Source organism: Rhinopithecus bieti, unplaced genomic scaffold (genome assembly GCF_001698545.2).
Source record: "Rhinopithecus bieti isolate Rb0 unplaced genomic scaffold, ASM169854v2 scaffold_11110, whole genome shotgun sequence".
NCBI lineage: Eukaryota > Metazoa > Chordata > Mammalia > Primates > Cercopithecidae > Rhinopithecus > Rhinopithecus bieti.
The window spans coordinates 915291-941767 of NW_016806890.1; the positions used below are offsets into that span (position 1 = coordinate 915291).

A 26477-nucleotide genomic window follows, 5' to 3' on the forward strand; every position below is an offset into this window, starting at 1 on the left:
GAGACTGTCTTGTTCTGTTGCACAGGCTGGAGTGCAATGGCACCATCTTGGCTCACTGCAACCTCTGCCTCCCTGGTTCAAGCAATTCTTGTGCCTCAGCCTCCTTGAGTAACTGGAACTACAGGCACATGCCAACACAGCAGGCTAATTTTGGTATTTTCGGTAGAGACAAGGTTTCACCACATTGGCCGGGCTGGTCTCGAACTCCTAACCTCAAATGATCCACCTGCCTCGGCCTCCCAAGGTGCTGGGATTACAGGCATGAGCCACCACGCCTGGCCCCTTACCATATTTTTGGTTTTTTAAAGACTTCAGAATGGGTACATAAAAAACTGGAAAGTACCAGGCCATTCCTGAGGGTCTGTAGAGCAGTTGCTTTTCTTGAGCCACGTAAATTTAACAGTAGGGAACTGAATTTCCACAAAAGATAGAAGTGGTTCTAGGGAGCTGACACTGACCAAGGCTAAGCATATCTGATACAATCTTAGAAAGACTGGTTCCTTTATAACAGCATATGTGAGAGTTACGTATGGGATTCTTGCTACTAATTTCTTCCTAGCTGGGCATCAGTTTCAGGAACTCTGCAAAAATACTTTGAGATTAGCACTTACTGAGGCTCCTCTAGAGATGAATAACATAATTAGAAGATGTGTCTCCCTTGGGGGTTTACGAGATCTTTAGGGATATAAATAATGTTTTTTTTTTTTTAATTACTCATTTAAAGAATATCGGCCAGGCATGGCGACTCATGCCTATAATCCCAGCACTTTGGGAGGCCGAGGAGGATGGGTCACTTGAGGTCAGGAGTTTGAGACCAGTCTGGCCAACATGGTGAAACTCCTTCTCTACTAAAAAATACAAAACTTAGCTGGGCATGGTGGCACACGTCTGTAATCCTAGCTACTTGGGAGGCTGAGGCAGGAGAATTGCTTGAACCCAGGAGGCGAAGGTTGCAGTGAGCCGAGATCGTGCCATTGCACTCCAGCCTGGGCAACAGAGCGAGACTCTGTCTCAAATTTAACAAAAAAAGAAAGAATATCAATTGAAAGTCTTCCATATGCTTGGTTCAGTTCTATTCTGGCTCTCGGAATACAGCAGTGAATGTAACAAAGTCCCAGCCTTGTGAAGTTATATTGCAGAGAAGAGAGACAGACAAATAAAATAAGACAGCCTATAAAAATACAGTACATCGGGGGAGGGGGGCGATAAGTGTTATGGAAAAAAATTAAGTGCAGGGTGGGCAGAATAGGACATGGTGGTCAGGGAAGACTTTACTGACAAATTCCCAGAGGTTTGAAGTCAAGGTCTGAACATACGGAGGTCTGGGGAGAGTGTTCCAGGAATAGTAAGGAAACCAATGTGAGCAAGGCAGAGAATGGTAGAAGATGAGATCTAAGGCTGGGCATGGTGGTTTACGCCTGTAATCCCAGCACTTTGGAAGGCCAAAGTTGGAGGATCACTTGAGATCAGGTATTTGAGACCAGTCTGGCCAACATGGTGAAACCACGTATCTACTATAAAAAAAAAAAAAAAAAAAAAAATTAGCTGGGTGTGGTGGCACGTGCCTATAGTCCCAACTACTTGGGAGGCTGAGACAGGATAATTGCTTGTGCCCAGGAGGCAGAGGCTGCAGTGGTCTGAGATCATGCCACTGCACTCAAACCTTGGTGACAGAGACTCTGTCTCCTCAAAAAAAAAAAAAAAAAAAAAAAAAAGAAGAGAGATCTAAGAGGTTTTGGAGAGTTCAGCTCCTGTAAAGCCTTATAGGCTACTGTAAGGATTTGAGGGAAGATGGGAAGCCATTGGCCAGTGTTGAGCAAAGTGATGCAATCTGATTTACCTTACAAAAGAATCATTCTGACTGTTGTCTTGGAAAGAAAGATGGGGGAATAAGGGCAAGGGCAGGTTAGGAGACCATGGGCTTATTCCAGAAGAGCTCATGGGATCCTTACCTGGCCTGCTACTGGCTGAATACTGGGGGCATGGGAAAAAGTGGTCAAGGATGATTCCAGGGCTTTGGCCTCAGAATCTGGAAGGATAACATTGTTCTTTACTGAAATGAAGACGGCTGCTGAAGGAGTAGACTTAAGGTGAGGAAGGGTATTGCTGTGATGCAGAATCAGGAGTACAGTTTTGGACAGTTAAGTTTATAGTATACATATAAATTGTGGATGACTTCATGAAGTCCCATTCTAAGTACTCAGAATAGCGAACACTCAGGAAATAGTTGTTGAAATGTTGCCTATAAAGCAACCTATACATAATTGAAAATTATACATATATTTATCTCTAGCTTATAGGGATTGGGCTATATAAACTACATGGTTTGTTCCATAAGACCATGAGTTCAATAATATAATGCAAACTGTTCAGAACACTAAAGGGCAATTTAGGGAAAGACCAGAGGGAAAGGGCTGGAATAATCTGAGCAGGCTTCTTGCAGGTGAATATTTGAAGTTGAGAGCTTAACATCCTTGGAAGCAGTGTTCTGATAAACACAATAATTGTAGGAATGCATCAGGGAATGCTTTATCTTCACATACTCTCCTGCATTTGGTGCTATGCATACCAAGTTCACATGCTTGCATTTCTTGCCCTTTTGCTCCAAGGCCATATATTCATAGAATCTCAGCTGGAAGAGACCTAAAGAGGTGTTTGGTCTACCTTCCTAACAGAAGGCTGGCAAGAATCAGCCACAGTGCTCAGCTCCCTCCCTTTATCCCTCCAAAGGAGATGTATATGTCTTCATCATTTACACAACCGTTGAACAGTTAATAGCTAGCAGGCATCACATTTGCTTTTATTTTAACTCAAATCCCACAAGTTATATCTTCAATCACTTCTCTTTATTCTAATTCTGGGAAATAATTGTTCTTCCTTCTGCAAGACAGTCCTCAAAAATCATTAAAATAACATACTAACAATACCAATAGCTCTCCAAACACTGAAATCGCCAGTCCAATATTTGTATTCCACCAGGCACTTGAGTCGAATAGTATCTACTGCCGACAAGAGGGCGAGTGTATTCTCAGTGGTGAAGAGGCCTGAATGTCTGTGAATTAGGATATGAAATGCAGGGGCACACGGCCTACAGCTGTTGAACTTGAAGTCCTCTGTGAATGCAAACCACACAGCTGAGAGGCACTTCTCAGAGAGGCCTGTGTATGTTTGCTCTTCTAGATGTCCAGGGCTTACCCTCATTGTGACTTAGCCACCGTCTTGTGTGCAGAGAACAAACGAGAGCAGGTGTTCACATTTATCTTCCTCAAGCAGCCCCTTGAGGCTCTTTGGGGGAGGGTCAGGGAAGGAAGAGACTGAAATACAGCCTTCCATCCCCCAGCTCTCACTCCTGCCAGCAGACAGCTGTTTCAGTCTCTTCTTGCTGCTGCTAATGAAAACATAGCCAGGACTCAATAAAAGATATTTAATATGGGATTGCTTGGAGAAGCCACTTTCTTTGGAGATTTGCTTAAACCAAAGCTCTTGGATTTGTTTCCGTTGCTGTGAAATTTTCACCTCCAGCAGCCTTAGCATGAATGACCTACTTTGAACGTGACAGCGATTACACTTTGGTGGTGTGAATAATTTATTAGGTGCAAGAGCACTGTCAACGTAGTGATATTACAGCAATCTTGCTTGCCTGGCTAATTATGGAAGATGACAGCACTCTATCCTGTTGTCACAGCTCCTCTCCAAAGCTGCCAGGGATGTGGATTCTATGTGAGCGGAGAAGGAAAGAGGGGAAATGGGGCCAGGTTCCTGCTACCAAAGAAGGCTTTGTGGGTTGAGCAGGCTGTGCTGCTGGAGTTAGATTTCCCCTTTCACCTCTGTAAAGTGAAACTGTGCTGGGCCCATGGGGATGAATCTTGTATCCAGTATCCTGATTTTGCATAAAATGTGTGTTAGTTGGGGGAGGTGCAGGCTGTGAAAGAGTGACTTAGGAAGGAAAGAGGCATTAGACCCTGGAGCTAGCTAGGGTATCTAATGGTTTCCAGGCTTACAGAGGAGGCACAGGCCTTTTTAGCATGCAGCTGGATTCAGAGCCTAGGAGCAGGAGTATGAGAGAAAGGAATAGAGCACAGCCAGGAGGAGCCCCAGTTATGGCTTCAGAGTGTGTTTCCTTGTATTTTAAGCTGCCTTGAGACTCTCTAGAGCTTTCCCTAGCTTTGCCTGAGTATTAGTGACAGCTCATTTAACCTTACTGAGACCTCAGTTCCAGATATAAATTAGGCTCCAAAATAATGTCCATGAAGATTTTGAAGATTAACGGTCAGTGACAAAGTTTTAAGCAATAGGGCTTCTGGGCCCGTAATTCCTTCTAAAATTACCTCCTGAAGTTAATGGTCCCAGCTTTATGAAATAGGGATGAACTAACCTTTGGGAAGATCTTTGCATAGGTGGGGGCAGGGAGACAGAAAAGAATTAAACAGGATTACATACAGTAACATCACTAGCCTACAATGGAAAGAGAAATGAAAATTAAATTAAGGGAGCTACCTGAAGAAGAAATATTTTAAAAATATGAATGACTGGATAAAAGCAGATACTTTAAAATTTTCAATAATAGGTAATGATTAATGACTATCAATCAAGCCAATGTCAGGAAGCTGACAGCTCCCTCAAGTTAGAATAATTCAAGGAAACTTATTTACAATGAGACAAGTTACAAGGGGGATGGGGATGCTGGGGATAGTGGGGTCCATGGTGACCTCATAGGGAGGAGCCAGGGGATGCATATTCTCACCTCACTTTCATCTCCTGTTGGGGATCCCCGTTGGCCAGACCCACCTGGATATCACAGGGCAGCCACTGATGTGGTCCCTACAGGTGAACCCTCCAGGAGAGAGAAGATGGAGATGGACAGAAAGGGGCAACATGGGGTAACCTGCAAACCAGGACTGCATCAGGCACAGGGACACAGAATGAATAAATCACCTTGGAGGACCTTTACAGATACATCTCTTCTTTTAATGTTTCCTCTGATCGTGAGAGAAGAAGGAAAGATATTGTGAAGTGAAAGTCAACTTAGAACCTTTAAAAAAGCCTACTACAGCTGGGCGCAGTGGCTCATGCCTGTAATCCCAGCACTTTGGGAAGCTAAAGCGGGAGCATCACGAGGTCAGGGGTTCAAGACCAGCCTGGTCACGGAATGAATAAATCACCTTGGAGGACCTTTGCAGATACATCTCTTATTTTAATGTTTCCCCTGATTGTGAGAGAAAAAGGAAAGATATTGTGAAATGAAAGTCAACTTAAAACCTTTAAAAAAGCCTACTACAGCTGGGCGCAGTGGCTCATGCCTGTAATCCCAGCACTTTGGGAAGCTAAAGCGGGCGCATCATGAGGTCAGGGGTTCAAGACCAGCCTGGCCAACATGGTGGAACCTCGTCTCTACTAAAAATACAAAACATTAGCCAGGCCTGGTGGCGCACACCTGTAATCCCAGCTACTTGGGAGGCTGAGACAGAATTGCTTGAACCCAGGAGGCGGAGGTTGCAGTGAGGCAACATGGCGCCATTGCACTCTAGCCTGGGTGACAAAGCAAGACTCTGTCTCAAGAAAAAAAGAAAAAAAAAGCCTACTGCATATCAAGTACTTAGCATTGTGCTTACACATAGATATTGATACTCTCCAATCACTTCTGCAACTGCTTTGAATCATGTTATACTTATTTTAATATCTTTGTGCAGTAATTCATATTGATTAAATGTATGCCATTTACCTTCGGCCTATGGTGTTTAGAACTATACCAATTTGTAAAGTTAACATTTTGCCAACATTTTTGTCAGTCTAGATCACTGATTCTCAAAATGTGATCTAAAGATTCATGAGGTTTCCCAGAACCCTTTCAAGGGGTCCCTAAAGTCCTCAATATTTTTTAAAAGCATAAAATAGTCTTGGGACCAAAAATTCAAAAAGGCTATTCTAGATTATAGTATTGTATCAATGTGTCTTGAAACCAAGGAAAGGGTCGGGAGTACTGCTAGCCTAGATTATGTGATTCCAGAGAATGATCTCTATATGTAATATAATAATAATGTATGAGAAATCCAATCTCAAGTTTCTGGAGAGAAGGAGACTGCTATATTTAGAGAATATTTTATTTCCCATCAACTTTGAACATTTCACTGATTGTGGTCTACCCATGCAGCCTTACAGGTCACTTGGTATGGAAGCTAGAGGTGGGGGTGGAGAGGAGGTTTAGGGTCAGGATAATTTGCCCAAGTACAGGAGACTGATTTCTGAACCTCCGGGACATTCATTCTTGGGACATACTAAAATGCTAAGGGTGTTGGCTAAACAAGTTTCTCATTGTGCAAGCAGATATATGTGACAATAGCAAGGAAACAGCCTGAGATGTCCACTCCCTTGAGAACCTTATCATGGGTGCCAGACATGGGCAAAGGATAACAGGATCTTTCTCTCAGCAGTTAGGAAAGCAGTGAGCAAGACCCAGCTGTCACTTGTCAGGTTGAAATATGCTTCTGTAGGTACAGTTCAGACGCTAATAAATGCAGGCTTGTTATGTTCTTTTTCCAGGGGAAAAGGTGGCAGGAACCAGCAGGGACAGTGTATGCTCTCATTCCTCATTTAGTCAATATTTATTGGCTATCCTCTACACTCATTAATATAGAGGTTACTATCCTATATGCAGCACAAAACATAGTTCCTGACATCACAGAGCTTATAAACCAAAGAGGAGAAGTGTATTAAGTAGCTACAACAAAAGGAAGATGTGTGATTGAGTCTGCACTCGGGACAGATGAATTACAAGAGGACTCAGGTAGAGTACAGATGGCCAAAGAAAGTGTCATGAAGGAGGTAACGTTTGAACAGGGCTTCATAGGCCAGGCAGGATTTTTACAGCCAAACATTAAAGGTAGGAGAAAAAGTGAGACGCAAGGGCTCAGCAGAGAATTTCCAGGCAGTAGGAATGGCCTGAGGAAAAAGGTGGAATCAGGAATTGTCAAATGTTAGAGCCAAAGAAAGCTTGGCGATCAGGTTGTCCAAACCCTTCATTTGATAGATGAGGACATAGGTCCATAAAGGCCCCTGAGTTCTCTATTGGCAACACTAAAATAGAACCCAGGCATCGACTCTGAGTCCAGGACCTTTTCCAGGGCTGTTCCCTGAATGCAGGGTGAGAAGAGCCAGAGCTGAGAGCCTGCATGGCAGAGTGGCGGGGATGCAGCTGGGAAGGCTTTTGGAACCACACTGCAGCGCCAAGGGGGCTGGATGCCTATTTGGACTTGGTTCAGACCAGTGTTTCCTAAAGTGCATTCTGAGATGACTGTGCCAAAACCATCAGTGTGCTTGTTAAAACGACATGGGGAAAGGAAGGGGACCTAAAAATCTGCATGTTAAATTCCTTCCCAGGGTGATTCTTATGCACTTCATAAGCTGGAAAATCAAAAATACAGAGAGACAGTGGTGGGGCACGGTGGCTCACGCCTGTAATCCTAGCACTTTGGGAGGCCGAGGCAGGTGAATCACGAGGTCAGGAGTTTGAGACCAGCCTGGCCAACCTGGTGAAACCCCATCTCTACTAAAAATACAAAAATTAGCTGGGAGTGGTGGCGGGCGCCTGTAATCCCAGCTACTCGCTCGGGAGGGTGAGGCAGGAGAATCACTTGAACACAGGAGGTGGAGGTTGCAGTGAGCTGAGATTGCACCACTGCACTCCAGCCTGGGTGACAGAGGGAGACTCCGTCTCAAAAAAAAAAAAAAAAAGTACAAAGAGAGGGAGAAAGACTGGTCACAGAGTCAACTGAAGAATTCAATAGACGTGAGCAATGTGGAGACCAAAAGATTATATACTATTAGAAAGAAGTTCAAAAATCTTAGAACTGGCAGCATTCCAAGCCATATTTTGGCCTTGGATCTGGGTGGCCAAGTGCCTATAGAGAAAGGTCATAGGAGTAGAGAAAAGACTTTCAAGGCTGTTAGATCTGCTGTTCATATGGATACGAAGCATCACAGTTATAAAGAGAAATTAGACCTCAGTTGTATCTGCTTACTTCCCTCTAGGACTAGTCAGCTAGTCCAAGAGTAGAAGCCAAAATTCACCAGAATAATAGACACAGGTAGATACAGAAATATGGTTTTTTATTTCTGCCAGGAATGCAGAAAAAAATATATGGTAGACAGATAGATAGATAGATAGATAGATAGATAGATAGATAGATAGATAGATAAGGGTTGGTAGGTACAACCAAATCTCTAAGTGACCTTCTGATTAGACCTAGAGCACCGACTTCACTTTATAACAACAGTGGTTCTTCAGGCATGGTCTAAGTCCTTTATTACATATGTGAAGCTCTAAGTCAGCGAATTAAATTGGTTGCATTTTGGCTGCTGTTCTGCTTTCTTCTGATGAATTGTGTATTTACTAGGATTGATTGCTGACAGTAAGAACAATAAGGCTTGTTTGACTGAGTCTGTTCTTCAACCACACACTGGCTTAAAAAGTGCTCATGAGAGGAGAACGGGATACAGTTCAGTTATTAAAAGAGGCCATTTTCAGTGCTGCCGAAGTTCAAACACCTTGTTTTATGTATAAAAAATTATCACAGTTCCCATAGCACCCAGAGTGCTGCCTCCTTCGTAATACACCATCCCACTTATTTACAACTGTCCTCATCACCAGACTCTACAAGGCAGGTTTCATGACTACTGGGCTTACCTCTGTCTCCGGCCCTTAACAGAGTGCCTGGCACCTGGGTGGCACTCGATTATTTCTTGAAATAATAGCTATTATTAGTACTTAGGGGTGTTTGTTTGCTTGTTTGTTTTGACACGAAGTCTTGCTCTGTTACTCAGACTGGAGGTGCAGTGACGCGATCTTGGCTGACTGCAACCTCTGCCTCTTGGATTCAAGTGATCCTCCCACCTCAGCCTCCTGAGTAGCTGGGATTACAGGCACCTGCCACCACACCCAGCTAATTTTTTGCATTTTTAATAGAGATAGGGTTTCGCCATTTTGGCCAGGCTGGTCTCGAACTCCTGGCCTCAAGTGATCCACCAACCTCAGCCTCCCAAAGTGCTGGGATTATAGGCGTGAGCCACCATGCCCAGCCATTATGGGTGTTTTCAATTAAAATTTATATATAGGGGGGAAAATACCCTGAGTTGTATTAAACGATTTCTTCTTTGGAAGGAACTATTCCTTTTCATTGACCTGAAAGAGCAATGCAAGTGTCTCATGGGTGGGGGTGGGGAGGTTCCTATACTATCCCCACCCATAATGCCTGTCAAGCTCTAGGCTTCACTGTTTCCCTGGGTGAGGTTAAAAGGACCCAGCCAAGATATCTGAGTGCTCTGCTCAGTGAAGTTTTGGGGATAAAGAATCCTGCCTAAGGGGTAGTAGGAACCTAGAAGGAAGTGAATAGCATTATAAGACAGAGAATGGGCACAAGCAGAAATTAACTACACAAGACCTTTGGTGACCACAGCAGGAGCCGTGATTAGAGAGGTGGTGTGAAGACCTTTAGACTAAGCTCTAGGAGACTTGGTGTGGGCTTTTTATTTGGTTATATGACCTTAATCTCTGGGATTTGGACCAGGCAATCTAATACACAGTGTGTCGTGGTTGTTTAGATCTGTGCTGCCTGGTCCCTCAGTCGCACATGTACCTGCTCTCTGGAGGTACTCTGTGGGAGGAACTGTGGGGTCTACAAAGTCACCCAGAACAGATCCCAATTCCCAGAGCTTCCAGTCTAATGCAGTCAGTCAGGCCTGCGTTGGCCCTTCATCTTCCATACTCCACACGTTCTGCTCCCTTCCTAAGAAGCTCGCTTAAGATGAGAAACAGCTTACTGTGCACTCTTCATTCCTGTTCAGAGCTTCAGTCCTAAATCCACAGCGCTGAGTAGGGCAACCTCATGGAATCTCTAAAGGCAGCAGCTTGGGGAGCCACTCCATGCTCCTTTCTGATCTCTGCTCTGTATGTACACACACACACACACACACACACACACACACACGTCATGCCCACAGTCATGCCCAAACCTCAGCAAGATACCCCTCAGCCCAATAGGGGAAGTTGGGGGTGGGAGTGGAATGTGCTATAGTAAAAAGAGCACTTGATTTGGAATCACATCTGACTTTCAACACTAGCTTCATCTTTGTAATCATCAGGAGGTTACTTGTTCATCTTCTCAAGAGTATCAGTGTTCTTATCTTTCAAGTGGAGGCAGCTATGGGAAAGAGATGACAGGCTTCAGTGGGATAATGTCTGTAAAGTACCTAACATTGTCTGCCTCTTCTCTCTTTTCATCCTCTTCCCCCTCCTTCTTATAAAATGTTATATGTCACTTACAACAGCGCCATTCCTGAGTCAGGAAGGTGATGGGAGTGGGAAGGTGGGGAAATACAGTTGGCTTCTCTCCAGGGTGGGTGTCAGGCCCTTCTCCCTCCAGATTCGTCCTATGAGACCATTAGTAGTGTCCTTATCTGCAGTAGTGCTTTACTCAGTTCTGCCCAAACTTCTACTGCATATTTGTACTTCTTTCCATGTCTCTTTCTCCAGACTTCAGTAAATAGAGAAATGTTTGGAACCATCCACCTCTACACAGAGGAAGGTGCTAGGCATCTGGAGAATAAACTAAGGTGCTATAAAAGCTCTGAAATGAAAGGGAAAAAAAAGGTGGGGGGGGGCAAGGGATCTTGGAAAAATGGATATAGATTAAAGTATTTAAACTGGATCTTAATGAATAGATGTGGCTATTTGGAAATGGGCAAAAGCTATGTGGTTGCAGATAAGTTTTTAGCAAGGGAAATAAAAGGATCAATGTAAGAGTGAAGGGGTACTTCAGAATGACTGGGTGATCCATCTTTCATTCAGTATGTAGCTATGGAGCTCCTGCTCTGTGCTGGGGACACCGTATATCAGACAGAGTTGGTCCCTGCCCTATGAGCTCACAGTCTAGTAAGACAAGAAATAAGCAAAGAGGCAAATAAAGTTTTTACAATTTACAGTTGGTGCTATAAAAAAAACACAGAGCATTAAGAAAGAGAATAACTGGTGGGCGAAGGATGTACTTAAAGATGTGGTCAGGGAAGGCCTCTCTGAGAAGTGGCCTGGAGTGTATAAGGAACTGAGAGGAGAGAGAAGAGAAAGGCGTGAGTGAGGCTGGAGTGACTGGCAGGGGCTTAGTAAGCATTGGTGTGGAGTTTGGCTTTTGTTCTGTACTCCAAATTGGGAACCAATGCAGGGTTTCAAGCACCACAGTGACCACAATACAGTGCATATTTTTAAAGATGATTGTTTCTGTGGTGTAGATATTTTCATTATCTCTTGCTGCATAACCCCTTCTCACAGTCGTTTAAAGCAACACATGTTTATGATCTCACAGTTTCTGCAGCTCAGGAGTCCAGACACAGCTTAGTTGTGTCCTCTGAAGGGTGAGGATCTGGGACAGGATAGTATCACCACAGCCCATATTTGTGGGTGTCCAAACCCAGGTTTCGCATGTGTATCTAAAGTTGGTTAACCTGTGTCATCTTGGACAAGTCATGTGAAGTCTCTTGAATCTTGATTTCCCCATCTATAAAATGGGCACGATAACACCCACTGGAGGATTATAATCAGGAATAAAGGATACAATGCTTATAAAATATCTGCTCTGGAGCCTACAATATAAGATAGCTGATAAACTGTAGTGTTCAGCAGTGTAAGGACAGACTCAAGTCAACGAAACTCACCAGAGATTCATGTATTGACCAGAATCCCAATATTAAAAACATATGAAAAATAACTCGCCAGGCTGCCTGACATATACATGCCATGTGGTCAACACATTTTCTCCTCCAAAGGAATGCCTACATGAGGAGACTAAGTGCTGTCAGAAACTATTTTGTAGGTTGGAAGAAGGGTAGAAGCTGTAATGAGGGCTCAGGCTGTCAAGGAACTGCTCAGGCCACTCTTCATGGTCTAAGGCAGAGACATGGTGACCAAGGCATGCTCCTGGGCATTCTTGCTGGGCATCAAGTTGACTTTGCCCTTTCTGTTGTATTCCTAGGTGGATTATGAAACAGTTTATCAGGCGATGGTTCTGGCTGCTTGGTATTTCAGCCCAAGGATGCAGTGCCCAGACCATGTCTGGTTGTGGGTGTTTCCCATGTTGACACGTCTCCTAGGATGTTCCCTTTTGGTTAATGTCTCAGCTCACTGATTCTTACTGATCCTTTCACAAGGTGACTGAATCTCAAGTGGTGTGGGAGGGAGTGGGTGTATCTTGTGTTATTTTCTAGTTAACATATTCTAAATACACAATTTATTCATTATGATCACTTAACAGATGAGGAAACTGAGGCATAGCAGGGAATCCCTGTGTAAGGATGGAGACTGAGTCAGGACCTTGTCCCTGGGCCTTTGTCGACTCCCAGTTCCATACAGTTTCCACTCCAAAAGGCCCTTTTTTGCGAATGGCTGTCTATTAGGCAGACCCATGCTTTCCCCAAAGGAAACCTTTATAATTCAAATCCACCAGAACAAAATAAAAAACAATTCTGCTTCTGCCATCTTTATGAGAGCTGTGTCCAAAGCAGCCCCTGTAGAGAGAATGCCCTACAAAGCAGCCCTCCCCAGCGGGGCTTTCCAGCACAACGCTTGCCGTGGGCAACCAACCTCACCCCCACACCGCCCCCACCCCATACACTACCGCCTCATTTTTTTCAGTGCACAGCCCAGCCTGTATAAAAGATCCCAAAACGTTAGCTGAAAGGGCCTTTCCTTGCCTCGGCTCCTTTACTCTGCCCTCTCCCTCCAGCGCCCTCGATCCACCGGGCTCGCTCCCCGGCGCGATTCCACGGATCACTTCAAAGCTGCCGCGCCAGCTCTTGCAAAGAAGCCTGGCGTGCCGGCGATCAGCTGGAAGCAGGCACCGAAGCGCAGCCTCCTGGAGTTGGGCTGAAGTAGCTGTCAAGCAGCTGTCTCCACCCGCCCTCCCCTCCCAGCACAAGTGACGCCGCCGGCCCCCGCGCCGCGCCTCTCCCTCCTCACGGCTCCCGCCCCTCAGCCAGCTCCGCCGCTCTCGCTCCGCGCTCCGCCACCCTCGCGCCCGCCAGCCCCGCAACTTCAGCCCGCGCGCCGCAGCTGCTGCGAGCGGACGCGGCAGGGCAGCCGGCGCTGGGGGCAGCTCGCGTCCACCCGACTGCCTCCCGGGGTCCCCTTCACCCAAGTGAGCGAGCTCAGGCTGTATGCAAAGCCGGAGGTGCGGGCAGCTCCGGGCATTGCATTGGTGCGGAGGCTTTTATTTTATATGCCATGCCAGAGAACCCTGAGTGTGCCCCTGACATGACAAGGAGCCGTCGTCGTTAGGTAGGTTCACCTTTTCATTTCTCCTTTTTAGCTTCTGATTTTGCTTACAACCCGGTGAGGTCTGTGTGGGGAGGGGTGTCCTCGATTTCAATGAGCGTTGCATGCTAAGCAGCTGTTGAAACTGGAGCGTCCTCGGCTTCCACCACCCTGGTGGGTTCGGGCATCTGAAGCCCGCAGGGTACGGTCGGGAAGTTGCTAAGCGAAAGGGGCACGCGCACTTTTTGCAAGCAGAACTGAAGGATGCCCTGGAGAGTGGAGGAACGGGCCAAGGTTAGAGGGGCCCACAGCATTGCCCGGCGTTGGGACATTTCTGGGGCGAGGAAGCGCCGGGCCCTGGGAGTCAGGGAGGGGTGTGTGTGCGAGCGCCCCCAGATGGGAGTCCTGGGTGGCCCCCTGGCACGGAACGACTTCGGCATTCGCAGAGCCTATGGGGAATCCAGCTCAGGGCTGGGATGGCAGTCTCAAGGGTCTTCACTTGCCCCCGGGCTGCCCGATTGAGCTGGACTATGAACCAGCTCCTTCCTCACCGTGTGTGAATTCCAAATTGGCCAGGTGGAATGGGAGGATGAGAATTGGGAAGAGGGGCAAGAAGGGAAAAAATGTGTTGCTTCGATGCCGACCTGTGTCTGGAAAGATGGGGGGAGGGGATGCACCTGAGGACAGGAACACCCTAGCAGCTGTCCGTGGCGTGGGAGGGGGCTGGCCAAGCGGAGCATGTGCAGCTCTCTTGCCCGAGACGATGACCTTCTAGCTCCCTCTCACAGGGCAGTGGGCAGCAGATAGAGACCCCTCACGTTCGAAGGGAGTAGGTGCATTTTGAAATTAGGTAAGCAGAAGTCATCAGGTGCTAAGGTGGCAGAGGTGCTGTGAGAAGTGACAGCTCCCTGGAGAGCAGGTGGAAAAGCAGGAGAATCGGGCTAATTCTGCTGGGATGGGGGTGGTGCAGAGTGAGATTGGTAGGCTCCTAGGTCCTTGTCTTGGAGATACCTACATGTTGCTTGAGTGACTGAGGAAAAATGTTCAAGCTTTTGATCTGGGAAAACAGTTGTGACTGTCTTAAAATAAATGTTGGAGCTGTTTCTTCCCTGCTCCCCACTTCTTACCCTCTTATGTCCACACACTTGGTAGAAGGTCTAGGATTGTGACTAATTACTGCCCCCATTCTGAAGAAATTGTACTTGGCCATCTCTATGGGACTGGGGGCATCCTGTGTGAGCATCTGCCCGATTGTTACCTGACACACAATCATTTCTTCCCTTTTGTTTTCTATCGGGTCTGTCTTGCTCTAAGAGTATACCCACCTCCTTCCCTCCCCTACCCGGGTATTCCCACTCACTCAATTCCCCTCTTCCCCTTGCTCCTCCAGCCATTTTGGACCAGCCTCTGAACTTGCCCACTCACACCGTCTACCTTCATCAAATTGTATTTTAGCTGCTGTCACAAGCAGGGGATGTCAGCCATGAACTCTCCGAGACCCAGCGCCATCAAGGCTATTCTCCAGTGGTTAATTAAGAAGCATCAGTAGTTATCCTTCTGTAGGAACAAACTGCAGGGATGTGCCAATTTAGGGTAACAGGGGCTTGAGGAACTCCCCTATCTGAAGCCTCCATCTCCCAGCACTCAGGATTAGCTTTCTGTGCTCAGCTTCCCCTTCAGTTACAATAGTGTCAAACTGTGTCTTTTCCCCAGGAAGGTAATGCATCTGCCTGTCCAAAAATTTACTGCATCCAAACATCTGAAAACTTGAACACTGGAGAATCTGTTTAGTAAAAACATACTGCATATGTTGCTTTTCCAAAGGACCCCCCAGTTGCTGTTGCTTCCCTCTTCCTCTGACACTCTAGTGTGAGATTTCTCTTTGAATATTTTATCCTCAGTATAAATATAAAGAAATACCAAGCTAGAGAGAAGGAAAACCAAAAGCATGCACTAGGGACTTGCATAGAATTCTGATTACCCAAACACAATTCCAGAAATGGCTCTCCTTCCTTTTGTTAACTGCAAAGTGAAGTTATTTCCAGCAGACAAGGGACCCACCCAAGGTTGACCTGGAGAAGCCAAGGAGGCTGGGGGTGGGTGGAGGAAGATATTTATATCTGTGGGTCTTGTTAGCTAAACTCGCATAAAAATTCTGCTCTTTAGTATTGATACCCATTGACCTGGGGCCCTGCTAATGACTGCCAAGTGTCCTTCCCTAAATCTGAGGTCACTAAAGTGGAAACACCCCTATTATGATAAAACCCCACAGCCCAACTGTTATATCAACCACATGCCCACTTCTAAGTATTACCAAGACACTTCTCTCTTACATTTTGTATTAATTCACAGATTATTGGTTCACCCCTCTGTCAAGAGACTAAAATATAGACAAAGGCAACTGTGCAGGGTGAATAGCACAGATTTCAGATTTTATATTAAATAGCTGAATTGTACATACAACAGTCCCTTGGGTTGAAGGGTTTGCAAACCAGAGTTTTATTTAATCATTTATTGCATTCAATAGATTATCTGTTTTCATTGTGAAAAGAAGTCAGAAGTCTAAAAACAGTTCCTTGCTTTTCTTGGGAGGAAGTGTGATAGAAGTGAAAGTCCCTTTTATTTACACAATGGGTGCTCCTCAGGGCAATGGCAGATTTGACTTTCTACTTGGGCTTCCTGCATCGGTGGTCCTGTGAGCAGGGCCTCGTGTTTGTGAAGAGCTCCTTTACCAGGGTTATTTTCATCTGCCAAGCTGAGCTCCATGAGCTGGGAGAGATAGACAGCTTGTGTTTGTGGCCATTCAACCAGAAAAGAATACCAGCTGAAAACAGACAATGGAGCAAGGGAATTGGGGTGGGGGTGGGGAGAGGAGGTACAGATAGCCCAGTCGCTCATAACTGGCTCCCCAAAGGCAAACCTAGGTGTAGAATGGTGTCATAAAGCAGTTGTCATGTAAACACCCTGCAATGTGATTATTAGAAAGATCTATTCAGAAAAGGAGAATGATCATGAGTATATGCCTTTTCATCTGGAAGGACCCCTTCTTTTAGCTTCGTTTCTTCATTTCATTTACTTACAGGCAGTTTCTTGAAACGACATTTTTCCCCTGAAAATGAGAACCTCGCTGTTATGCATATGGAAGCCTTCAAGTTGATTCAATTGAACAAAATCACTCAATGCATCATGTATCTCCAGAGAATTAAGCATGAAACCCTCACATGTCCTGTTCCCTCTTCTGTGTCTCCTCTCTGCAGCCACCAACTTCTTCTGTAGGTTCATGGTCCAGGTTTTTGTCTTGTTTTGTTTTGCTTTTGGTCACAGTAAACTCATCTCACTTAGGTTGGAAACATTCCCTAAAATGATCAATGTTTTCCTGAGTGCAGCAGGCTATCTAGAAAAAAGATCATTTACACATGGCCCTGTGCTGGATTTAATTCCCTCAAAGGAAACCCAGAACACTGTGAAGAAGAGAAGCTGCTCCAATTTATTTTATTGTGCATTGTTTACATGAACTGATGAGTGCTGTGTGGAGGGGATGAATGTTTTCACAAGTTCATTACATTAATTAAAAAGGAAATTAGATTTTTTTTCAACAGTGAAAGCAAATGAGGTGCAATATTTCTATGTTGTGTTCCATTAGATCAAAATGAGTTCTCTACCAGACCAAGGAGAGAGGAGTCTCAAAAGAAGTATTTTTTACACCGTTTAGCATTCTAAAACTGATTTGCAATCATTTTTAATTCTGAGGTAGATTTTAAGTTCAAGTCTGTAATGTTATGTAATTTAGGAGAATCCCACTTTTGTTTCAATTTAAGCATATGTTTACTGGGCAATTATTCTAAGGTCTGGACAAAGTTAGACATCTCATTCAACATATTATATATATTGGCCGGGTGCGGTGGCGCACACCTGTAATCCTAGCATTTTAAGAGGCTAAGGTGGGACGATCACTTGAATCCAGGAGTTTGAGACCAGCCTGAGTAACATAGTGAAAACACATCTCAGAAAGGGAAGGGAAGAGAAAGGGAGGGGAAGGGAGGGGAGGGAAGGGAAAATTAGCCAGACATGGTGGCGCATGCTTGTAGTCTCAGCTACTCTGGAAGCTGAGGTGGGAGGATCACTTGAGCCTGGAAAGTCGAGGCTGCAGTGAGCAGAGATAATGCCACTGTACTGCAGCCTAGGTGACAGAGTGAAGCTCTGAAGAAAAAGAAAAAGTGTAAGATATTGATTATACCTTCTAAGGAGCACAGTCTGGTGGAGAAGTAGGAGGAGCACAGTTGAGTTGGATAGTGTGCTGTGGGTGACTGGATGTCCTGGTTTGCCCCATAGACACCTGTTTTGCAGCATAATTATTAATAGCACCACCTTTCACTCAGAAGTGTTGCAATCACATAGTCACCCTAGAGGAAAGGACTATGAGAGGTCAGAGGAAGAAGGCTGTGGTTGGAGTGGTCAATGAAGATTTCATTCATGTGCCTATTCTAAGATTACAAGTAAACGGAAAGGAAAAGGGAATATTTACCAGACAAAAAGACTGGGAAGACTGAGCTCCCTGAAGGCACAGAGGGTCTGTTTTGTTTGTTCCTCTATCCTTGGGACTTGCATGCCGCCTACCCAATGGTAGGTATCAACTATTAACTAACTGCCTGTGAACCTAGATTTAAGATCAAGACTGAAGGTAGGAAAGTTAGGGACAGTCAAGAGGCATGTCTCGCAAGGAAGGTCAGATAAGAACAGTTGTGAAACAAGGCTACTATTAATGATGATACTAGAACAAGGTTGGCCAACGACCATACCGAAAACCAACTTTATGTACAGAAAAACAACAGTGTCTTTTAATTCTTTCTTGTATTTGCCTCTTAACTTTTGGGTTTAATGTTATTGGCCTTTACCTCTACCCCTGGAAGTGATCTCTTCCTTCTCAAACAAATTGTTTTGGATATTAAATGAAGAAACAATGACTCTATTCTCTTCAAGCTTGTCTCCTTCTGACCTTGGCTTCCAGGTGAGCTCTTGGAAGGAAAGCAAGGGCAGGAAAATGGGGAGAGTAACTGAGAAATACAAAAGCAAGGCAGAGAAACACTGAAAGCACCCGTGATTTTCCTCCTCCTACTAGGAGAAATAAATTCAAAGTGACAGTTTCCGGGAGCTCCTGGAGCTAGTGCAACTCCCAAGAGGTCAATCCCAGTATGACATTTGGTTTCTCTACTTTTTGCTACATATGAAGTCCTGGAATGACTTGGCCTTGGCCTTAGCTGTGACAGTCTACCTTCCAATTAATGTATACTCACACTAGGTGCCCTGCTGATATGCAGAGGTTCAAGGTTAACCTATCCTATGTGAAGATTCCAAGATAACTACCCGCTGTAACCCTTGAATTGCAGTGCCCTACTTTTAGTTTATAAGGTTATTGGCAGCATTTTAGCCATTTTGATCTGTATCCTCCCAAGTTCTCATCTAACCTAGAGTTTTCTCAGTGATGCTTCATCCTGAGAAATAAGTGGAGTTTACGAAAAAAGAGAGATGAAGCTGAGGTGATGGACACCCACAGGTGATCCAACATTCATCAGGGCTCAGTTGCAGAGAACAGAATCTACTCAGCAGAAAGGATCTAAAATAAAATGGGTTGCAGGATGGTTGGGCCAGGAAGGCCAACTAAACCCTCTCTAAGTTGAAGGATAAGGAAACACACTCTAGGTTGAGCTTTTTGGAACACCTAAGAAAAGTACATTGTAAAACAAGGCTACTGGAGCCACTGTCTAACCTATACTCAAGAAGCTGTGCACTGGCTGGGCACGGTGGCTTACACCTGTAATCCCAGCACTTGGGGAGGCTGAGGCGGGTGGATCATTGGAGGCCAGGGGTTTGAGACCAGCCTGGCTAACATGGTGAAGCCTCATCTCTACTAAAAATACAAAAATTAACTGGGCACAGTGGTATACGCCTGTAATCCCAGCTACTCGGGAGGCTGAAGTAGGAGAATCATTTGAACCTGGGAGGCAGAGGTTGCAGTGAGCAGAGATCACACCACTGCACTCCAGCCTGGGCAACAAATTGAGACTCCATCTCCAAAAACAAAAGAAGCTATACACTGATTTGAGAAGCTACTGACTCCAGAATGAGGCTACCACTAGCATGGTCAGGAAAAAGCCAGCCAGGAAGCCACTACAGAAAAAGCAGATACTCCATGAAGGTGGCTGCCAGCAGTGACAATAGAAGAAGAAGTCTGCTATGGTAGGCAAAATAATGCACATCCAACCCCCAAAGATGTCCATGTCCTAATGCCTGGAACCTGTGACTATGTCACCCTACATAGCAAAAGGGACTTCGTAGATGTAATTAAGTCAAGGACTTGACAGTATCCTGGAATACCCAGTTGGGCCCAACCTAATTCTATTTGTCCTTAAAAACAGAGAACCTTCCCCTGCTGTGTCAGAGGGAATGTGACTATGGAAGAAAGATCAGGGAGATGGAACATTGCTGACTTTGAAGATAGAGGAAGGAGCCACAAGGAAAGGAATGCAGGTGACCTCTAGAAGCTAGAAAGGGCAGGGAAACAGATTTTCTCCTCGAACCGCCATAAGGGAACACAGACCTGCCAACACCTTGATTTTAGTCCAGTGAGACCCATTTTAGACTTCTGTCCTCCAGAACTGTAAATATGTGTCATTTTCACTTTAAGCCAGTAAAATTGTGGCAATTTGTTACAGCAGCCATCTGAAACTCATATACACAAGCCTTGCCCTCGCTTCTACCTTCAATCTTGTGCAAGTGCATTTGACAGAGACCCCAACTCACACATGGAATCCTAGTTGCAGGGGATTCTGGGCAGTGCAGTTTTCAGCTTCCCAGCTCCAGTAAGGAAGGCAGCAAAAAGGGGTTGGGACGATGCTGAGTGCCAATCACTGTATCCAGTGCAGCTGCCACTGAAAGTCATGAGGAACTCGGGGAGCTGCAGGTGTATGTCCATGGCACGATCCTTCTCTGAGGGACAGTAGCACGTGGCAGAACACAAGTGGATGCCTGAGATTTTTAGGAAGTTTAAAAAGTGTTAAGTCATTAAGATACAAAGGGGAGGTAGGGGAGAGGCATCAGAATAGTTGCCTGTTTTACCACATTAGAAGTTACTCTCTGGAGGATACCCCAATTAACCTTGATGTAATTATTATTTATTGTGTGCCTGTATCAAAATATCTCATGTGTCCCCTAAATATACACACCTACTGTGTACCCATGAAAATTTAAAAATAAACAAATAAGTTAAAAAAAAAACAAAAAAGTTGCTATCTGGAGATTAAGGAGAGATCTTATGTAAGTATCCATATCAGGGATAAATATTGACTTTCTGCAATTTAACCTTTAACTACTTATAGCCCGTCCATATGGCAGATTGGCAGATTATATTTTCCCAAAGATGTCCTCAGTAATAACTCCCACCCCACACGATCTTTCAATAAAGTGAGTCTGATACATTGAGAGATGGGGGTTTATTTTCTCTCCCCTCAAAACTGTGGCTTTCTCAGTCAATAGAGAATGTGATTTCTAAGGCTAGATCATAAAAGAACATTCAACTTCTACCTTACTGGCTGGAATACTAACTCTTGAAGTTACCAGCTGCCATGCAAGCAGTCTGACTATCCTGAGACTACCATGCTAGGAGGAAGCCCAAGCTACCTCTCTATGATCACATAGAGAGAACTGAGAAGATGAGAAAGAGGAAGATGTCTGGCCAGCCCCCAGCTCCTCCAAACCCTGCTGTTCGTGTCCAGCCACCATCTGACTGAGGAGAGACCCTGAGCCAGAACTGTCTGGCAGAGGCCTTCCCAATTCCTGACTCACTGCTGTTGTTTCAGGCCACTACATTTTGGAATGATTTGTCACACAGCAATAAATAACTAGATTGGTTTATACGGCCAGACACAGAAAAAGGTCAAATATGACCACAGTCTTGTGTTATTCCTATCAAATTTCTTCCCTGTGAGGTAAATAACATGATAGTAGCAGTCACAGAACAGCCAAATCTAAAGCTCACCTTCTCCTCCTGCAGAATATTGGTCTAAGAAATCCATTCTTAAATTGTATATTAGAAGCAAACTGTTGCACATTTTCGTTGGCTTGTCGGGGGAGGATTTGGGAAAATGGAGTTGGTACCATGGAGAAGGAGTTTAGTTTCAAACTGGCTAATCTAGCATGTGAACAAACAGGAATCCAAATAACTTCTTTTCAAAGCAGAGCTGTCTCAATGTAGCAAGTATAGGTAGTACAAACCATACTTCAGGAAGTGTCCTCAAATTGGGGGCTCACTTAGGAGATGGAGAAAAAGAGAAGAAAAGAGTGCCAGTAAGAAAAAGTGCCAGTCATGGTGACTTGCTCCTGTAATCCCTGCACTTTGATATGCTGAGGCAAGTGGATTGCCTGAGGTCAGGAGTTCGAGACCAGCCTGGCCAACATGGTAAAACTCCGGCTCTACTAAAAATACAAACAAATTAGCCGGGCGTGGTGGCGGGTGCCTGTAATCCCAGCTACTCAGAAGGCTGAGGCAGGAGAATCACTTGAACCCAGGAGACAGAGGTTGCAGTGAGCCAAGATCGCGCTACTGTACTATAGCCTGGGCAACAAGAGTGAAATTCTATCTCAAAAAAAAAAAAAAAAAAAAGCAAAACAAGGAGAGAAAAGAAAAAGTAATTGGATTAACGACTATGCTCTGACACCTGCAGTACATTCTGCCACAGCTGGCGATCCCTTACTTCCTCCAGCCAGCTGACTGCTGCTGTTTCCTTTTCTACCACTTCTTTTTTTTTCTTTCTTTCTTTCTTTTTTTTTTTTTTTTTGAGAGGGAGTCTCGCTGTGTCGCCCAGGCTGGAGTGCAGTGGCTCGATCTCGGCTCACTGCAAGCTCCGCCTCCTAGGTTCACGCCGTTCTCCTGCCTCAGCCTCCCGAGTAGCTGGGACTACAGGCGCCCGCCACCGCGCCCGGCTAATTTTTTGTATTTTTAGTAGAGACGGGGTTTCACTGTGGTCTGGATCTCCTGACCTCATGATCCACCCGCCTCGGCCTCCCAAAGTGCTAGGAATACAGGCGTGAGCCACCGCACCCGGCCCTTTTCTACCACTTCTCTTCTGCACACCCCTTCTTCTTTGATACCCAAAGTCGGCTGTTCCTCAAGTTTAAGTTCAAGGTCCAGCTGAGGATAGTCATCACAATATTTTAGTCCAAGTGATAGTGCCTTATATCTCTGTGGATTTTTGCAGTTTTCAACAACTTTTACAACCATGGTCTCATTTAAACCACAGAACAACCCTGTGATGTAACATCGATGTCTCTGGTTTCACAAATTAGGAAACCAAACGAATGGATTAGCTGGTTAGCGCTGAGATGTTCTGACTCCTCACTGGGGGCTCTCCACCCCGGGAGGTCCACTCAGCCAGCCTGGAGGCAGCAAAAAACAGTGTTTCTCTGAAGGGAGGAGAGGTGATTTGTTCTGCCTGCTGTCCCTCTTCAATCACCAAAGTGTGGCCTATTCGAAGTATGACCATTTTCTCTTACAACATGACTAATGTCCTCAGTTGGACACTTGGTTTTGCAAATGGAAACCTGCCCCTGTAATGACATAAAGGTCAGGAATTGCTCCCTTTTCAGGCTCCCATGACATTCCAAAAAAAGTTTGCCCTTTGAATTTTGTCATAATGGTCTTTGGCCTAAAATAGGATAGAAATGGCACGTGGTGTTTCTTTTTTAAGGGTCATTTTTTTTTCCAGATCCTCAATGTGTATTTCTTCACATTAGGATGTTTCCAGATGTAATTTTTGTTTTGTTTTGGTTTTGTTCTTTGGTTGTCACAAAATGGCTCTTTCCCTCACTGATGGAAGAAAATAGCCAAAGCAGAAAGGGACTAAGGGGCCGCATTAACTCAAGATGTTTTCATAAATGTGAATATACAGTAATCAGGCTAAAGGTACTGAAAAAGGCCCTATTGAAAGGATGCATAGTTTTTCATGTCGGGGACTCGTTTCACTCCTTTATAATCCAGCTGGGGAAGTATAAGCCTGGCCAAGCCTGGCACATAAGATGCTACATATGGTAAAAATGACCTTGCCTCTATCATCTCCCTTTAGGTGAATCATAGGATCCTGAGTATAAGTACAGAGGCAAGGCCTTCCTGGGCAAGGAGTTTGAAGCCATTGAAATTTTCAAAAAATAAATACGAAGTCTAAGGCAGGTATGGTGGTCTGTGCTTGTAGTCCCAGCTACTCCAGAGGCTGAGGTGGGAAGATCATTTGAGCCCAGGAGTTCAAGTCCAGCTCTGACAAGTCCTTCTCTTAAAACAACAACGACAAAAAGCAAGACCAAAAAACTCAACAAAGAAATGCAAATTCTGAATTACAGATATGTGTACACATATCTCATATTGCATATTGACAGACAGCTACAGAGTCTCACTCTGTCACCCAGACTGGAGCACAGTGGCCAGATCACAGCTCAATGCAGCCTCAATCTCCTGGGCTCAAGCAATCCTCCCACTTCAGCCTCCTGAGTAGCTGGGACCACAGGCTCATGCCACCACACCCAACTAAGTTTTGTATTTTTTGTAGAGATGGGGTTTCGTTGGCCTGGCTGGTCTCGAACTCCTGGGCTCAAGCATCTCCCTGCGTCAGCCTCCCAAAGTGCTGGGATTACAGATGGGAGCCACCACACCTAGCCAAGCTTCTCATACAATGAAACACCCAATATAAATAAACATGTTTTATATTATTATAAAAGTAATAGTTATCACTAAATATCACTAAACAGCATTGCTAATGTGCCAGGTACATGTGCTAATTCATTGGGTGCTCATAACACCCTGAGGTAATTACTCCATTTTATAGATGACAGAATGGAGGTTCTGAAAAATTACTAAGAGGCAGAGCTTGGTTCTAAACCTAGGCTGTCTGGCATCAGAGTCTGGGCTGTGCTGCGGCTGTGGATGTAAATACACAGACTCCAAATTCAGAGCCACGGTTCCCACAGCAACTGCCAGTTTGTAGCATGTTCGAAAAGCCCGAGTTCTCCCACATAACTTAGCTGAGTTGTGGCTGCCAGATCTTTTGGCTTAGCAACTCGAAACAGAGACTGTCCACGCAGGCTGAGGTTCTCAGTTGCTATCAAGGCGTTAATGAGACTCTTCAGGCTTCTATTATAATCAAGAAGAAGATTTTTCACATCCTCTATCTGCAAGGTTCATTATTCCAGCTGGGTAAGCAGTGTGTCTGCAAAGATGCCCTATCATCGGGAAATGAAATGGGCACTTTTTCTCCAAGTAAGCAATGCATCCTGATAAATAACGCCATGTCAGTGGCGTGCCTTCTTCCTCTTGCAAACGATTGATGCTTCAGAGATCTGATCAACCCCACAAAAGGGAAAGGAAATGGAGAAAAAACAAACCTGAGAGAATAAAGGAATCATTCCTTGTCTTTTGTGAGGACTTTTGTCTGATCCATGCCCACATGTAAAGTATCCCTTGATCAATTTTATCTTAATTACTGAATGTAGGAAAACAAGCTCATTGTTAATTCATGCAGTTTTAATTTATGCATAGGAGAATTATGCAGGATAATTACCTGCAGTTGAAGGAAAATGAATAGCGTCAGATGTGGTTAATTCACACATGGTTTACCCTTCTATCTCTCTATCAGAAAAGATTTAAAGTGGTAACCAATCTGAATGATATGCAAAATTGCATTGGTTTGCTAAGTAGAAGTATTTTTCTTTCTTTGATTTGCATCACAAATAGAGTTCTCGGATTTGGACTGACTAGATTTGAACATAATTTCCAGAACAATAGCTGTGATTCACTGACTTAACTCATATTTTATCTCTTCCAGAAGTGCCCATTTTTCAAATCAGTGCAAGAGAAATTATCTTCATGGGCCCCATGTTAGCCTGAGTACAACTTCCTTTATGGAGATAATTCAATGGGAATGATGAGTATTTCCTTTATCAAGATTTATGAGAGATTTACAGTAATGATCACATTACTTGTTCCCACATTGTCCCTGAACCTCCATGATCCAGTGGCTTCCAAAAACTGAAACAAACAGCTGGAACAAATTATGGGGCAATGAATGGACATCAGTGGAAATTTCCCTGTGACTTTTGTCAAGCAATAGATAGCTGCTAAGGCCTCTTTGAACTCACACCTAGTAATTGAGAGAAGACTAAGAAGAGGTGGTTCAAGTTTACTGGAAAAAAAAAAAAAACTCCCTGATGCTGAATTGAGACAGGTTACAATAATGAACAATTTTAAAAGGAGAATACCAGTATCAAAAGGAGGAGCTAGAGAAAGTAAGTATGTTCTTGTTATGACAGAGCAGTAAATTTTACTCTGAGCTTCCTTGTAACCAGGCAGAAAGGGGAACATAGGAAGTTATCACCTAAGTTACTGCTAGCAGAAAGATGGGCATACAAAATACAGCAGTTCCTTAAAGGACACATTCCCTTAGTGATGAACTGTAAAAGTAATATCTTATATGGGAACGTATACACGGGAGGTTAAATTGAGCTAGTTCATTGCAGTGAAGTTCAAGAGGCAACACCTTGCACTTTGATCTTCATTCTTATTTTCCTATCCCTCCATCAAGCTCTCTAAAGATCCAAAAAAGGCCAACCAAAGGCAATTTCATGAAGAGAAAAAAGAAGATCTCTATTTGGCCCTCAATAGCCCCTTTTGAGAAAAGTGGTACAACTTATCTAAGGCAACTTTACTTGCCATAATCAGATTTTATCTGCAGAAAATATTAGCAGGGTGAGTTGAAGATGACTTACCCCTTGCCCCACACCCCCTCACAGAGGAGCTCAGCTTAGGCATTGGAGTTACAACTTCATAATAATCTTATTACTGTGCCAGAACTTATCGCTTCAGGTTATAGGTTCTAGTAAGACCAACTTAATAAGGAAAACATAGCAAAGCATAAAAACACAAAGGTTTGTTTAGATAAGGCCATTTGTCTTTTTACCCTTGACCTTAGTGATGATGATGATGATAATAATAGGATAAGAGGTGTCATTTAACTGAGTGCATACTTTGTGCCTAGCACTACACTTTGGCTTGATTTTCTTTCCTTCCTTCCTTCCTTCCTCCCTCCCTTCCTTCCTTCCTTCCCCCCTCCCTCCCTCCCTCCCTCCCTCCCTTCTTTCC

General features: G+C 44.6%; 1 protein-coding gene across 7 annotated transcripts in view; it reads left to right on the forward strand.

Moving 5' to 3' along the window:
• RIPOR2 (RHO family interacting cell polarization regulator 2) overlaps positions 1-26477 on the forward strand; it is a 256335-nt gene that overhangs the window by 124637 nt on the left and 105221 nt on the right. Inside the window, exon 1 of one of the 7 annotated variants that reach the window (XM_017878524.1) lies at positions 12964-13321. The exons of the other annotated variants lie outside the window; for them this stretch is intronic. The gene's annotated coding sequence lies outside the window, so the exon portion shown is untranslated. Of the gene's footprint in view, positions 1-12963; positions 13322-26477 lie in introns of those variants that run through there. 7 annotated transcript variants of the gene reach the window in all.